The sequence below is a fragment of the Phoca vitulina genome, unplaced genomic scaffold (assembly GCF_004348235.1).
Source record: "Phoca vitulina isolate PV1807 unplaced genomic scaffold, GSC_HSeal_1.0 scaffold11, whole genome shotgun sequence".
Taxonomy (NCBI): domain Eukaryota; kingdom Metazoa; phylum Chordata; class Mammalia; order Carnivora; family Phocidae; genus Phoca; species Phoca vitulina.
In genome coordinates this window covers 25758808-25772583 of record NW_022589714.1, presented here as the reverse complement: position 1 = coordinate 25772583, position 13776 = coordinate 25758808, and the positions used below count along the sequence as shown (strand labels likewise).

The 13776-nt window shown below is 36.6% G+C and overlaps 1 protein-coding gene and 1 pseudogene across 15 annotated transcripts in view; both read right to left on the bottom strand.

Annotated features, from left to right (window-relative positions):
• The window catches only part of LOC116635730, a 70731-nt pseudogene extending 68831 nt beyond the window's left edge, over positions 1-1900 (bottom strand).
• Positions 1-13776, bottom strand: part of KHDRBS2 (KH RNA binding domain containing, signal transduction associated 2) — a 581162-nt gene that overhangs the window by 149639 nt on the left and 417747 nt on the right. The window lies entirely within an intron of this gene.

Below are 13776 nucleotides of genomic sequence, written 5' to 3'. Positions count from 1 at the left end.
TAGATTTCAGTTTTGGTGTTTCTATTTAAGAGAGTTTATCTGACGACATTTCTGTCATGGTCTCCAGAAACAAGGAGGTGGTTGCTGAAATGCTATGCAGCGGCACAGACGTATGAAATCAGGATTTATTCCCGTGCAGCTTTTCTGAAAGTTTTTCCTAAACACAACCTGAGTTCTCTTGTTTCTCTACAACGAAGGTAGATGCTGCCCCCTAAATAATGACTACTGCGAAGTGATGATGACATTTCTTGAGAATTATGTTTAACAGTAATGAGAACAGCATTACGGTGTTCAACTTATTTTTAAAAAAGGTACTTATTTTGGAAAATAAGTTCACTGCTTTATGATTTTCTTGTGCATATGTAGAAGTCCAAAACTATCCCAATACATATTGCCTTTTTTTTGTTTGTTTGATCCTGTCACTTATGGTGTCAAAATATCACATTAAATGCATCACTGGGCTATAGAAGAATGACAATTATAGAAATGCTAAGCAGTATATTAAAAAACTCACAGTGTGCTAAATCTCTACTGGTACATAGACTTTCTCTCTCTCTCTCCCTCTCTTGCTGTAGGGAAATTCTAAATGCTGGCAGAAAAATAAAATACATTGGATTTGAAAAAGAAAATGCTATGTTTTTAGACAATCTGTTTAATAAATATATTTGGTTTGGGGCAATTTCAGTTCATAAAACCTCTCTCTATTTTTACCAACAACTGTGGCTTTCAATATGTATTAGTTATTAGCCATATTAGGACCAAGTCAAAGCTGCGGTTTCGTACACAATGCTCTGACAGCTCACCCTACTAACCTTTACATAGACTTACAAGTCACTGGTGCATAATGAGTATAGCTCCACTTAATGAAGCTAGATCTTTATATTTTTAACACTCATTTGGAAAACCAATTAACTCTGGCTCTATTGAACAAGTTGAACAGGAAATAAACCAAGTGTTAAAACATTGGTGACGAGCCAGAGTTTCTATAATTAGGGTGCTGATATGCCCAGAGCTGTCTATGTGTAATTCTGTATTTTGATTGACAACTTCCACATATTAAAGGCATTATTATTATTATTTTTAACATACTGCCCCTATCCTCTACCTGAATCACAGGGAGAATTCCTGAGAACACCACACAATTTACAATGGGAATTTCACCTATTTCATATTCATCTTGCCAAGATACTATCTACTGCGATAAATAACACGCAGCTCTGTTGTTCTTCACATCATTTCCAATTCAGAAAGCACATTTTACCGCCACGTTTTTAAAAAAGACCTTCCCATTGTTAAAATTAGAATGAGAGACTATGGACTCTGAGAAACAAACTGAGGGTTCTGGAGGGGAGGGGGGTGGGGGGATGGGTTAACCTGGTGATGGGTATTAAAGAGGGCACGTACTGAATGGAGCACTGGGTGTTATACGCAAACAGTGAATCATGGAACACTACATCAAAAACTAATGATGTAATGTATGGTGATTACATAACATAATAAAAAAAAGCAAAAAAAAAAAGAAATCTTTGTTGTTTCAAGTTAAAAAAAAGAATATTAGGCTGGGGAGGCATGATGAAGTAAAAGAAAGGGACAGCAGGCATCAGGGAGGAGGAAAGGATGAAAGAAACAAGGATGTTAAGGACACTTAAGAGGTTATTGAAAGTCGTTACAATAGTACAAGCTGATGAAAAGAGGGAGTGACTAGAAAGAAGTGGAAGCTCCAACAGTAAGAAGTTGGGAATGTGAACTCTGCGCTGTTCCTGGGAGACCAAGGAACTAGCACCCAGTGGATAGAGGACCTGACTCTGGATGGGTGCATTTGGTTTGGGCTAGAGGGAATTAATATGGTTTTATTGGGGTCTAGATGAAATATACTTTACCTACTTTGCTGTTGCTTCATGTTCGCCAGACAGTTTTGGATCATGGACAATGAAGATGATACGAAGTTCATTGGGAATGTGTGCCTCCTTTTGTAAATTGCTAAATTGACGGTTCTTATTATACTCATCTATTTCTGTGGGTTTGGTTAGTATACCATTCCTCCAGGACCTGCTAAGTCTAGAAAGATAGTAAAACTGAGTTTCTAGATCCACAAAGTGAAAATAAGCAAAAAGATTACACCACCCAGGCTTGTCTCCCTCCAACAATTTTTTTTTAATGCAATTGTTGTCTAGGATAATGTCCCAGTAGGAAAATGCACAACCTTATATATGTTACTGTGAATTGCTTTACTGATCTGGGAAAATCTATGATATCCTCCATAGTAACTTTAGTACATAACTGAGTTAACTACATCCTCTGAATTTCTCTCTTCTCTCTTAATTTTCCCCAAATCTTTTTCTTTTAAAGATGTTTATTTTAAGTTTAATATTTTAACATGTGAGAAACCTTTAGCCCTTTTTTAGGTAGGCAGTATTTAATTTGGAAAATATAAAATAATAATTTCATCATACAAATGATCTTAGGGAAACAGATATGACCAATGAGGCCAAAAGAGCATGAGATAATGAGAGATTGAGGGCAGAGTTTTTTCCCACCAGTTTTAATGGATAATTTAAACTTTTAAATATAATTTAACAGATAATTTAAAATTTTATATTAATTTCATCAAAATATTGTATAATACAATGTAACTTAAGGAAATAAAATGGAGTTCTGGAGCTCATTTTGTCCCTGCTGTGATTCCCACCCTCCCTCTTCTTCCTGAGAGATATAACCCAAATTCTGGCCTTGATATGTCTTTTTCTGCCCATGTTTTTATGCTGGATACTGAGATATCTATAAATAATATCTACATTGTGTTTTCAACATTTTTTTCTTGTTTTATTGATTAGTAACTGAAGGTACTGCTTTTCCTGAGATTAAATGAGATCCACAAACGCTCTTCGGTCTTCCAAATAGGACTTTACAGTAAATTTGATTCCTGCTTATAGATAGTGTTTTTGGTATTAGGGAAAGCAAGTTTCCAGTCCTCTAGAACTTAGGTGAAGAAATACAGGAAAATTAAAAAAAAAAATGAACATGAAAATCATTAAAGTTAGGAGATATGAGAGAAATAAGCAGGCTGATGAGGGAGCATATCCTAAGGACTTGTCTTCCAATAGCCCAGCTGGTGAAGAGGAGATGGCCAAGCCAAGACCTGGGAATTAGCAATCCTGGTAAAGGAGACAGCAGATACCAAAGTTCTGAAGAATGAATAAATGTGAGAATTTCAACAAACATAAAGCATCTCCAAACTCTCTCTCTGAAGTACATTCCATTTTATCATTTATTTTCAGGTGAGGCACAGGAAGGTACAATAATTTGCCCTGGCTAGAAAGCAGTAAAGCTTAGACGCAAGCCTAGATAATCTGTTTCCAGAAACTTGTTCTCAACACACGTACAGCTAATTGGCTGAACAAGCAAGACAATTAATGAAGGTGTGCTAGGAAAGGTAGCAAGAGGCCTTGGTTTCCTGTGAAAGGTAATTGCATTTGTTCACTTGTTTGTTTTGTCAAGTAGCAATGGGACAGCATTGAAGAGTTGTGAGCAGTTGAGTGATAACTGATTTATAGTTGAGAAGGATAATTACTGCTGCTGGGAAAGAATGGGTTATCAGCAAATGATTGGAGGAGGTTACGAGCAAAAGCCATGAGAAGACTTTCATGGAATTCTAGGCAAAAGATGATGATGGCTCAGATCAGGCCACACTGTGGATAGGAGATTCAGGATGTATTTTAAATATAATCAATAAAACTTTCTGATGGATTTGATGTGGCAAGTGAAAAAAATGGTAAATATAGGATGACTGTATATTTTTTGCTTGAGTAATGGGTGAATGGAGGTACTATAAGGAAGATGAAGAATACTGGATACAGGATGGGTTTGACAGGGCCTAAGGTTATAGAACAGAAATTCTGTCTTAGAACTATTTTAAGCCGGAAGTTAGATGAACATATCTCTATCTTGGGGAGTTTAATTCTGGAAAATCAATTTAGGTTTGCTAAAACATGAACTATTTAGAGAGTCAAACTAATCCACATTTCCTGTCTGGAATAATTTTGCCCTTAGGGACTCTCTGGCAGTCACATCCGTATCAGTACCCTTCCTGATGGAAATTTGTATATCACAAAGTTTTACAACCCACTTTTGCAGAAGGGATCTCATTTCTTATGGCCTCTTCTGTGCATATGCAACACATTTAGTAACAGTGTTTACTAGGACTGTGGTTTTTTCATAACAGTTTTTGGAGATAAGTTAAATGGCATTAAACACTACATAACTGGCGGGAAGCAGATCCTGCACCTGCGCCGCCATGTTTATCTGCTACCCTTCTTCTCAAGCTTGCAATGCACCTTGATGGGCCGAATAGATTCCTAGTGATTGTATGAGGAGAATCTGAGTAAAATTGGGATATCTCTATACACTGACTACTTAAGCAGACTAAATCTGGATTAAACCTGGTAATATTATTATTTCTTTTCCCTTGGTTTCCTAAGAGTAAGCACTATTAGAGACCTCTATATTTCCTTATCAATTAAACAAGTTCACCCCTCAGTAATTCGAATCATTTCTGTCTTGGAATATTTCAATTTTCAATTTTCCTGGACTTCAGAGGTTTTCAAAATGTCGTTTGCAGACCACCTTTGTGAGAATGTATTGGGACACTATTTAAACAGCATAAAAACCTGGGATCCAACTGGAAACTTATCAGTGCTAACAGGCAGGCATCTATGAACTAAAATACTGAAAGCATACAAAAGGTAAGATGACACTTCTAAGATCACTTATCTCTGAGTTGAAGGTGAAAGTTTTATTCACAGCTTCCTCTTTCCATCTCTCCTTGATTATGCTCCTGCTATACTTCCACAGGTTGCTACAATGACGAGAGGTAGAAGCTCATTTTACTACTGCCATGAATTTATTTTCCCACTTAAAAGCTTTAGAAAAAAAATTCCTTTTAGCTAGATGTGTCCTATAGACTGCTTCCATTATTGGCAGGTATCGTATCACTGTTTTTTTCTCTCTCAGGGCACTCTCTTCATCTTTATATAACTCTAGAACCATGCTGTGCCACTCCTAGGGACCAAGAAAGGGGATTCCTGGTACAGTAAGAATTCAATTCAACAAAGTCCAGATTTGACAGCTGTCTAGAGTAGTCTAAGGTTTGAATCCGCTAGGATGCTCACCCCAGATAAAACTTTCTTCATTTATATAGCTAGAAGACACAGTTGGCCCACTGTGTGAAACTTCTCAAAGAATTTTCAGGAATTCCCTTTAATGTTTTTATTATTTGAGGTGCTTTCTTGTTTTTTCTTTTCTTAAAATATCCTCAAACCCAAAATGACCTCATTAATTTAAATGACTTCAGGAACATTTCTATGGATAAATTCCAGTTGTATGATCCCAAACCAGCTTTTTCTAAAGAACTTTTAGACCTGTATTTCCCATTGTGAATTAGTTATCTTTTTTTGGCTGACCCACAGGCTCCTCCAAGTCAATCTACCTAAAACTGAGTTCATCTTCTTCCCCCATATTTGTTCTTCATCCTGTCTAGCCTATGTCAGTAAATGATAACAATGTTTATCTAGTTTCCAAAGTCAGAAAGCTAGGCATCATTCTTGAACCATCTGTCTTCTTCCTTTCCCATATCTGGTTGACCACTGAATCCCATCAAATTTATCCTCTAAATATCTCATGAATTTCTCCACTTATCTTCATCCCCAGTACCATTTGCCTTATATTGGATCAGCTTTGATCAGTATGTCAGCCTCTCAATATGGTCCTCCCCCCCAATCTTCTCTTCCTTTCACTAATTCTCCATACAAAATCAGAAGTCTCTCCAAAATATTTTAAAACCCTTTAATGGTTTTATATTTCTCTTAGGATAGATGTCTAACTTCCTAAAATATCCTAAAAATTTCTTATTTATGTAGCCTCAGGTTAACTCTCCAGGCTAATCTATTTCCATTCCATACTCATGCTTTTCTGTTCAATTCTGTGAGTATACCCGGTCAGCAATGTGGTTTCACAGAGGAGCTCTCTCCATCTCAGACTCTATCTTCCTTCTCCAAACTTGGGCTTTAATCCCAACCTAGAATATTCTGTCTTTCCCATCTCCTTACAGAGAAATCTGTATTTCTTTTCTGTGGTATCCATGATAGCCTGTATTATTTCCATTAGAATCCTTGAAACAGTCTATTATAATTAGCTGCTTTTAAAACTACATTCCACTAGTGATTCAGCTCCTTGGGCATAGGTGCCATTCCTATTTATTTATTTATTTATCACTGTTGAATCCCTAGTACCTTACACAATGCCTAGGTTAATGTATATGTGCTGAATAATGAATAATGGGGTAATGCGAACTGATAGGTGTTGTTTGCCCAGTTTACTGAGTTGAGATAGGTTCTAAGCCTCTGAGGACCCAGTAAGAATGGAACAATGAGGATGGATTAGCCATGTCTGCTGTAGTCAAGAAGTGACATACACCATACTGTTACCATACCACAGCTCTTATGAAGGGTTCCCTCCAGCTCTTTAAGGAGAATAAATTAGGAATTAATATTGGAATCTTTCATAAGCATTGTATATAATTTTTTATATTAAGTTAAAAATATTTTAAATATGTTTTGTCCTGATAAAGCATGTGAGTTCAGTCTTTTGCAACATGTCACTGCTATTCTTCCTAAAGTTCTCATTTAAAGAAACCCTTTCTAGATGTGGAGATTAGATAGAACTTACAGAAGATAGCCCAGTGCCCCAAGTAAGCAAATTCAGAAACAAAATATCTTCCACAATGTTGTCCTAACATAGGTTGTTTCTCATTATAAGCAGACTAGTTTAATGATTCTGTTCATCAATGCTGTAATAACATCAAAATGGCTTCCCATTATTTATTTTCCTCACTATCAGGAGGTATCTAGAAATAGTCATTTCCTTATAGCATAGTTTGCCTTTGGAGTATTTATGTGTGTTTTGGATGACTTTGTGTTGGAAGTAAAGGCTGTTCAAATTTACAGTTTTCAAAAATGTGTGGCTTCTACAAAATCTGGAGATTACAAAATAAAAACTGAGAAAGTAGGGGCCAGTAAAACATGTATATGGGTCTCTTAATGAAGAAATAGTGCCTGAAATAACACACTCCAAAATATTGGATCTTTAATGCAAGTTATATCATGTAAAAATGTTGACTATTATTGACCCTTTCTTAATTTGGTGATAAGAAAATGCATTTAGTTTTATCTTCAGAGTATCCTCAGAAGACAGTTTTTTTCCTTCTTATTTTGATAATACAAGAGATGCATGACTTTAAAAGTTCAAACAGAATTTGAGAGCATCAAGCACCTTTGTTTATGGCCAACAAAGTTCTGAGCTGAGTAAAGCTTGTGCTCCTACTTCATACATCTTGTCTAGTCAACATCTACTGAAAGCATAGAACTCTACTTTGTACTAGGATCTGAGCACTGGAAGACATGCATTTTAGAACTGCCACTTTAGAATACATCAGGAAAATTAAGGTACCCTAAAAATTCATATAACACACATAACTAGGAGTTTAAGTTTCAATAAGACATCAAATCATTTGCTTGTTTTAGGTGATACGATGATGTGTTCCAGGTTCAATTGTTAGATTGTCTGCAAATGACTGCCAGACCTTTACCGAAAACCTAAGCTTCCTAAAAATAAAATTTACTATATATTTTTCAAATGAGAGTAATGCATTAATCATAGTCATGTCATTCAAATGGCTGATGGTCCACTTTACCAGTATTAAATCTGGGTAGATTTATTGTGCTAGGGGGTTTGAAATCTATAATTTCACAGCTCTTCTCTGGAATATTTTCACAGAGACTCATCTTTTTATTACAAATTTAATTCAATATTCACTTTAATATTCATTTTATTTTAGTTGAAATCAGGGGATAAATTATTTCATTAGCCAAAAGCATTTGGAAAAAGATACAATTTAGGTTCTGAAAATGGAATTAATTTATGTTAAAAGAGTATTTTTATAAAAGTTATTGAGGTCTTTAAAAACTGTATTTGTCAAAGAATTATCATTTGACAATTCATGCGTTTTCTTTCTTAGGAAAGTAAGTGAATTATCAACTTAAAATAGTGTTTCCATACTGGGAAACACACTCTGAGTCTTTGGGATTGACAACATACATGCTAGATTCGGTCACATTAATAGTTGCCACAATAATTCTGCATCTAATCTCACATAATCTTCTAAATCTCTGGCTCTGACAAACAGCACCCCAGTCTGTATATAGTTACACCAAAATTATCTTGAATGGTGTTTGCAGTAGGTTTGACTGTGAGTAGAAAATGCATTTTCTCTAAAGGTCTTCCGAACAAGTTAAGATAGTTGAGTGGGTTGAGAAAATTCACAGGCAAAAAATCACCACCTCTGACCTGTTGACATGGTTGCCATTTAAAATTTATTTGTACTGGGAATTTGGTAATGCAACAAGTCCTCTATAAAAGACTAGCAGCCAAGAGTATGGACACTGAGCCCCAGAGCCTGGGTTCAGATATGTGAACTAGGGGGCAAGCCACTTCACTTTTTTTGGGTTTTGGTTTCTTCACATACTGAATGAGGATGATGAGAATAGAATCTACTTCATATCACTGTATGAGGATAAAATTAAATTAGTATTTGTAAAAATTTTTAAAGCAGCACCTGCCACTCAGTAAGCACTATAAAATCAATTATTAAATAACATTTTAAAGAAACAGTGCTAATTAGGATGTCACCACTTGAAAGATTTCTCTCCCTTCCAAAAATAGGAAATAGGGCATCCTTAACCTGACCAAACAGATGTCAGAAGACCTGTGGGTTGCCAATGATGGAAGAAAGGGCTTTCCCAAATGTTCTGCTTTTCCCCTAACTTATGTTCAGACGTGGCCCTGATCTTCAGAGGGAGGACCATGGCATTTTTAGGGGTTCTGATGTTTATTTTCTGTTTGCTTTCCTGTACCTATTCTTTTGCTTCATCCACTCTGCTCTGTGCCTCAGAGGCTGACCTCTACAGACTGCGTCACGTAGGGTCTCCACCACCTCCTAGCATTCTCTTAAATTAGGCCAACGCAAGGCACTGCAAGAAATAGAAGGACAGGGAGAGAAAGAGATGAGGCTTATCCTCCACGATGGTGTCTGCTCTCCTCTGCTTGACCAAGGTTTGGTGGGGCAGCCCTTTTCCCATTGTGTGGCTGCTTCATTCCATAGTAGTGGAACATAGTCCGTAGTACTAGATACATACTCCATAGTAGGGCCTTCTGCTTCTGCCCTCAGGGCGCAATTTTAAAGGCTTCCTGCTGTCATTAGGCTCTAGCTGTTTTACCATTCCTATGTGAAATAGCCCCTTCATTGAGCTGTCTTGAATTACATCTGAGAGTCTACCATCTGGTCAATGCTGGCAACCTGGCCCATACAGGTAGGATTCATTAATTAGTTATAAATTTGATCTTTCTAGCCTCTCAAGAAACTCATGTTGAATTTTCAAAGTAATAGGGCAATTCATTGTTTCCTATCTGCTGCGAAAATGCTTATTTGCTAAAGAATCAGTGGTTCTTCGGAGAGATATTTTCTACTTTTTTATGAAAAGCCTGTGTTCTTTTCTTCAATTACCCTAAATCTACAAGAACATAATTTCAGCAAGGAAGTAGTTTGGACTACATAAAAACAAGCCAACTGTTTACTTCATTAGAAAATATAGTACAGTCAGTTCAATGAGGAATCCAATAACCAAGTACTAGAAGTAGAATATACTTCTTGGGGCTTCACAGAAGCATATTTAGAACAAACAATTATAAGTTATAATTTTACACAGCAGTTAATAAGCATTATTAATTTACTCATTCTTTTAATAGCTAGGTGCTAGGCAATGTGCAGAGAGCTAGATAAACAGTGGTGAACAAAATAGGCGGAGTCCCTGTCCTCAAGTTCACAGGTGGCAGGGAAGCCTTAAAGCGTCTTGGCTGTGAACACCTCACTCCCTTTGTGGAAGTGGGAGTATGAGTAATGCTCTGGAGGAAAAAAAAGACAGAAAACCCAGTTTGTTTTCTTGGTCTACCAGTAAGCAGACACATCACACTTGTTAGGAGGATGGGATCTTTCTCTATTGAAAGTGCTAGGTAGGATGACAGTGGCTAAAAAATTCCATATACGGTCAATAAATTCAGAATCTGTGGATTTATGAGGCATAGTTCCCTGGAGAATGCACATAACTTAGACAACTCTCTGGGATATTGTATTCCTCTGCTCAGGCTGCCATAACAAAACATCATTAGCAGGGTGGATTAAACTACAGAAATGTATTTTCTCACCATTCTGGGGGCTGAGAGTCCAAGATCAGGGTACCAGCATGGTCAGGTTCTGGTAAGAGTTCCCTGAGGATGGTGCCTTCCGTGTCCTCACATAGCAGAGAGAAAGAGAGCAAGCTCTCTGGTATGCCTACTTAAAAGGCACTAATCCCGTCATGAGGAGCCCACACTTATGAGTTCATCTAAACCTAATTAACTCCCAAAGACTCCATCTCTAAACACTGTCACACTCGGGGCTAGGGCTTCAACATATGAATTTTGAGGGGACACAATTCAGTTCACAGCTGATATAAAATGGAGATAGTGTATAATTTAAATGCTCCCTATTCTGTAAGGTAATCATGAGGACTCACCTAGAGATATCACTGATTATTCTGGGACATGTCTGATTTGTGAAGAAGGACCTGGAAGAAGTTTTTGATCGCCCCAGAACTCTGTCCTTTGCCAGAGCATCTGGATTGCCTGTATCCTTAAAGCTGGATATAATCTTCGATCCATGGATCCAATTTGGCAATCTGATCCTGTATCTAATGAGGATGCAGGGCATAGATAAGCACACAGACTGTTACAAATTTTGATAAAGGCTGTAAAGGAAAAGTGTGGGGTGTCTTAAGAGACTATAAAGAGAGGAGCATATCTAGATTTTTGTGTCACCTATGGTTTCTCTGAGGACGTGACTTCAGGGTTAACACCTGAATCTTAGGTTCAGATTAGCAAAGAGGGTTTGCTGAGTGTGGAGATGGGGGGTGGGGATTTATAAATGCCTTTTAATTATTCTTTGTATGGTTAATTGTTATCCATTTTCTTCCATTTCAATGTTAACCTAGCATTTGATAAAATATCAAGAGCTCATCATAACTTATGATTAAGTCACTAAAAGTATTATTCATCCTCCATCTTAGCTCAAAGGTCCTCTCTTCTGTGCATCTTGTCTGTATGCCCCAGGCAGCTGGGAGGTAAATATTTCCACATTTTCATGTGTCTCTCCATTCTGCTCTGCTCCTCACCTGCCCTTCCATGTACCTCTGTTACAGCATTGATCACACCGATCATCCTTGCCCAGCTATGAGACCCTTGATGTCAGCTGCAATCTTTTCTTTATCTTTGTATGTTTTTCCTATCTTTCATTTGTCCTCATGTTTTTAATTTATATTTGTATACCACTGTATATCTGGCATGTAAGTGACACTCCACAGATGTCCTCCAGATAAATGAATGAACCTTAGGTTGTAAGTGAAAGCATTTGAAAACATTTATATTCATTAGTATGCAATGGGTTAGGATTATTAGTATATATCATGGAAACCATTAAGTGCAAGTAAATGATTGTTGAAAAATTTAGTCTTTGACTCCAGAGAGGTCTATAGGGCTATTCTCTACTCCCTTAAATTTGGTAATAGCAGTTCATATAACACTGGTAGAGGAGAGAGAGAGAGAGTGCAGTTGAGATCGTGTGTGTGTGTGTGTGTGTGTGTGTGTAGTTGAGACTGAGGATTCTAAGTAGTTCTCTTTATTACGGACTTTACGTAAGTAAACGTAAATAAAATGAGTCAGGGAAAGATAAACCAAGCAGCTTAGAAATCAAAAGGATCTAATAAAAGAATATAGTAATCATATTTATTAAAACTATGTATCTATATATCTATTAAGCACTGTGGGAAACATAGTTTCATTATAGGTAAGGCCAGAAGTAAAGTACAAAATAGTCTCCATAAACTCATGTACTGAATCATTTTCATGAGAGTCAACAGCAATGCATTGATTTAAAACTGGAGGCACACATGTTATTCAATCTTGAGTGCAGTAGGGCAAAGATTGGACCCATCGTCTGTGACTGGAGAGTTCAGCCAGAGTGAGAGAACAGAGATGGGGTGACTAGATGAGCTCAACTGGGCTCTTACTATTCTGAATCTATTCTGAAATAAGTTGAAAAAATATACAAGTTTTTTCTGTACATATAACATCTTGAGAAGCTTGAAAGAAAAGAAATACGGGGTATTTGCAATGTGAATCCACACTTTCCATGTTCTCTCTAATTAAATTTTTGAAGCAGATAATAATAAGAAGGTCAAAGGCATACTGATGTGGGTGGAGCCAATGTGGACTCACCTCAGCCTAGTCAGCTTTTGAGTGGTTAGTGTTTGTTGTCTTTTCTGGTTTAGGGCAAGTCCAGAGTGAAGTGCAGGAATGATGCATTGAGAGCTATAAATTTGGGAGTTATTGTTACAGATCTTCTCTAATACCTATACAAGTCTTCTTCAGATTTATCCTTTCCAAAGTCATTGTCTATAAAAAGAAATTGGAAGGAATTACTGATGAGCAATAGAAAATTTTGGCAGCCTATCTGCAATTTTCCCTAAAGTGATGGAGAGAGATGGATGTTGAAACCTCCATTTATTCTTGAATTCTGCATTTCTACATCCTGTACAGAATTTATTTTTTGAAGCTTTTGATTCCTTTTCCTTTCTTTTCTCATTGACAAAGAAGCTGGGCAGTCCAACCTTTTCTCATTAGTCTGTCTGCTTTAACTTGGCACTTGTATCCCTGGCTTCCCAATGTAGGTCTAGTGTCATGGCCTAGGTCCCAGTTAAATCCCGCCATTCTACCTCTGAGCCAAGGGTAAAGGAGAAGTTGAAATAAATATATGCATGCTTGTGGGTAGCAATATACTCTAAAGGCTTATTACTAGTTATGATAATACAATTTTAAAATTATTAGAGATGTGGATAATTTGGACATTTGATAATACTTTATTTCATCAAATCTAAGATGGTTATAAAATAGGCCATCACTTGATAAACCATTAAGGAAGGATAAAATGCTCTCAACTCAATTCTTGACTCTAAGATGTACCTCTTTTTCAGGGATGTTAGAACGTGGAAAATATACATCTGACATTTTGAGAAAAGATGTAGTTAGATCAGATACTTTTTTTTTCTTCCCATACTTAAAAGTGCACTGAACACAATGACAGGTCAGAGGCTCAGTGATTTCCCTCTTTATAAATCTGGTAAATCTCGTTATTAGCATTAAGGCTCCTTAAGCCTTTGTATGACATGTTCAGTAGTTTCTATACCAAAGGAATTCTTAGCCTAAAGAACCTCTAGTAATATCCTTTTGCTGTTTTAATTCTGGAAGATTATCAAATGACTGACTTGTTACTAATATCTTATTACATAGTATTGTAAAAAAAAACTCAAATAATAAAAAAGTAACATATCTATTTACACTTAATGTATCCCCAACTGCACAATTCCTGAAGACAATAAAAGGAAAAATGTGTGTGTGTATGTGTATGTACATTAGGATTTATAATGTACCTTTAGTTTTAATTTATAAAATATTATAGGTTTCTACCAAATATTCCTATCATTTGTTTCCTTCAGGTATACTGTGATTGAAAGGGACTTTTGAAGGATATCTTGAGATCTTAGTCAGTATTTATACATTTTTTTCCAGAGAAGA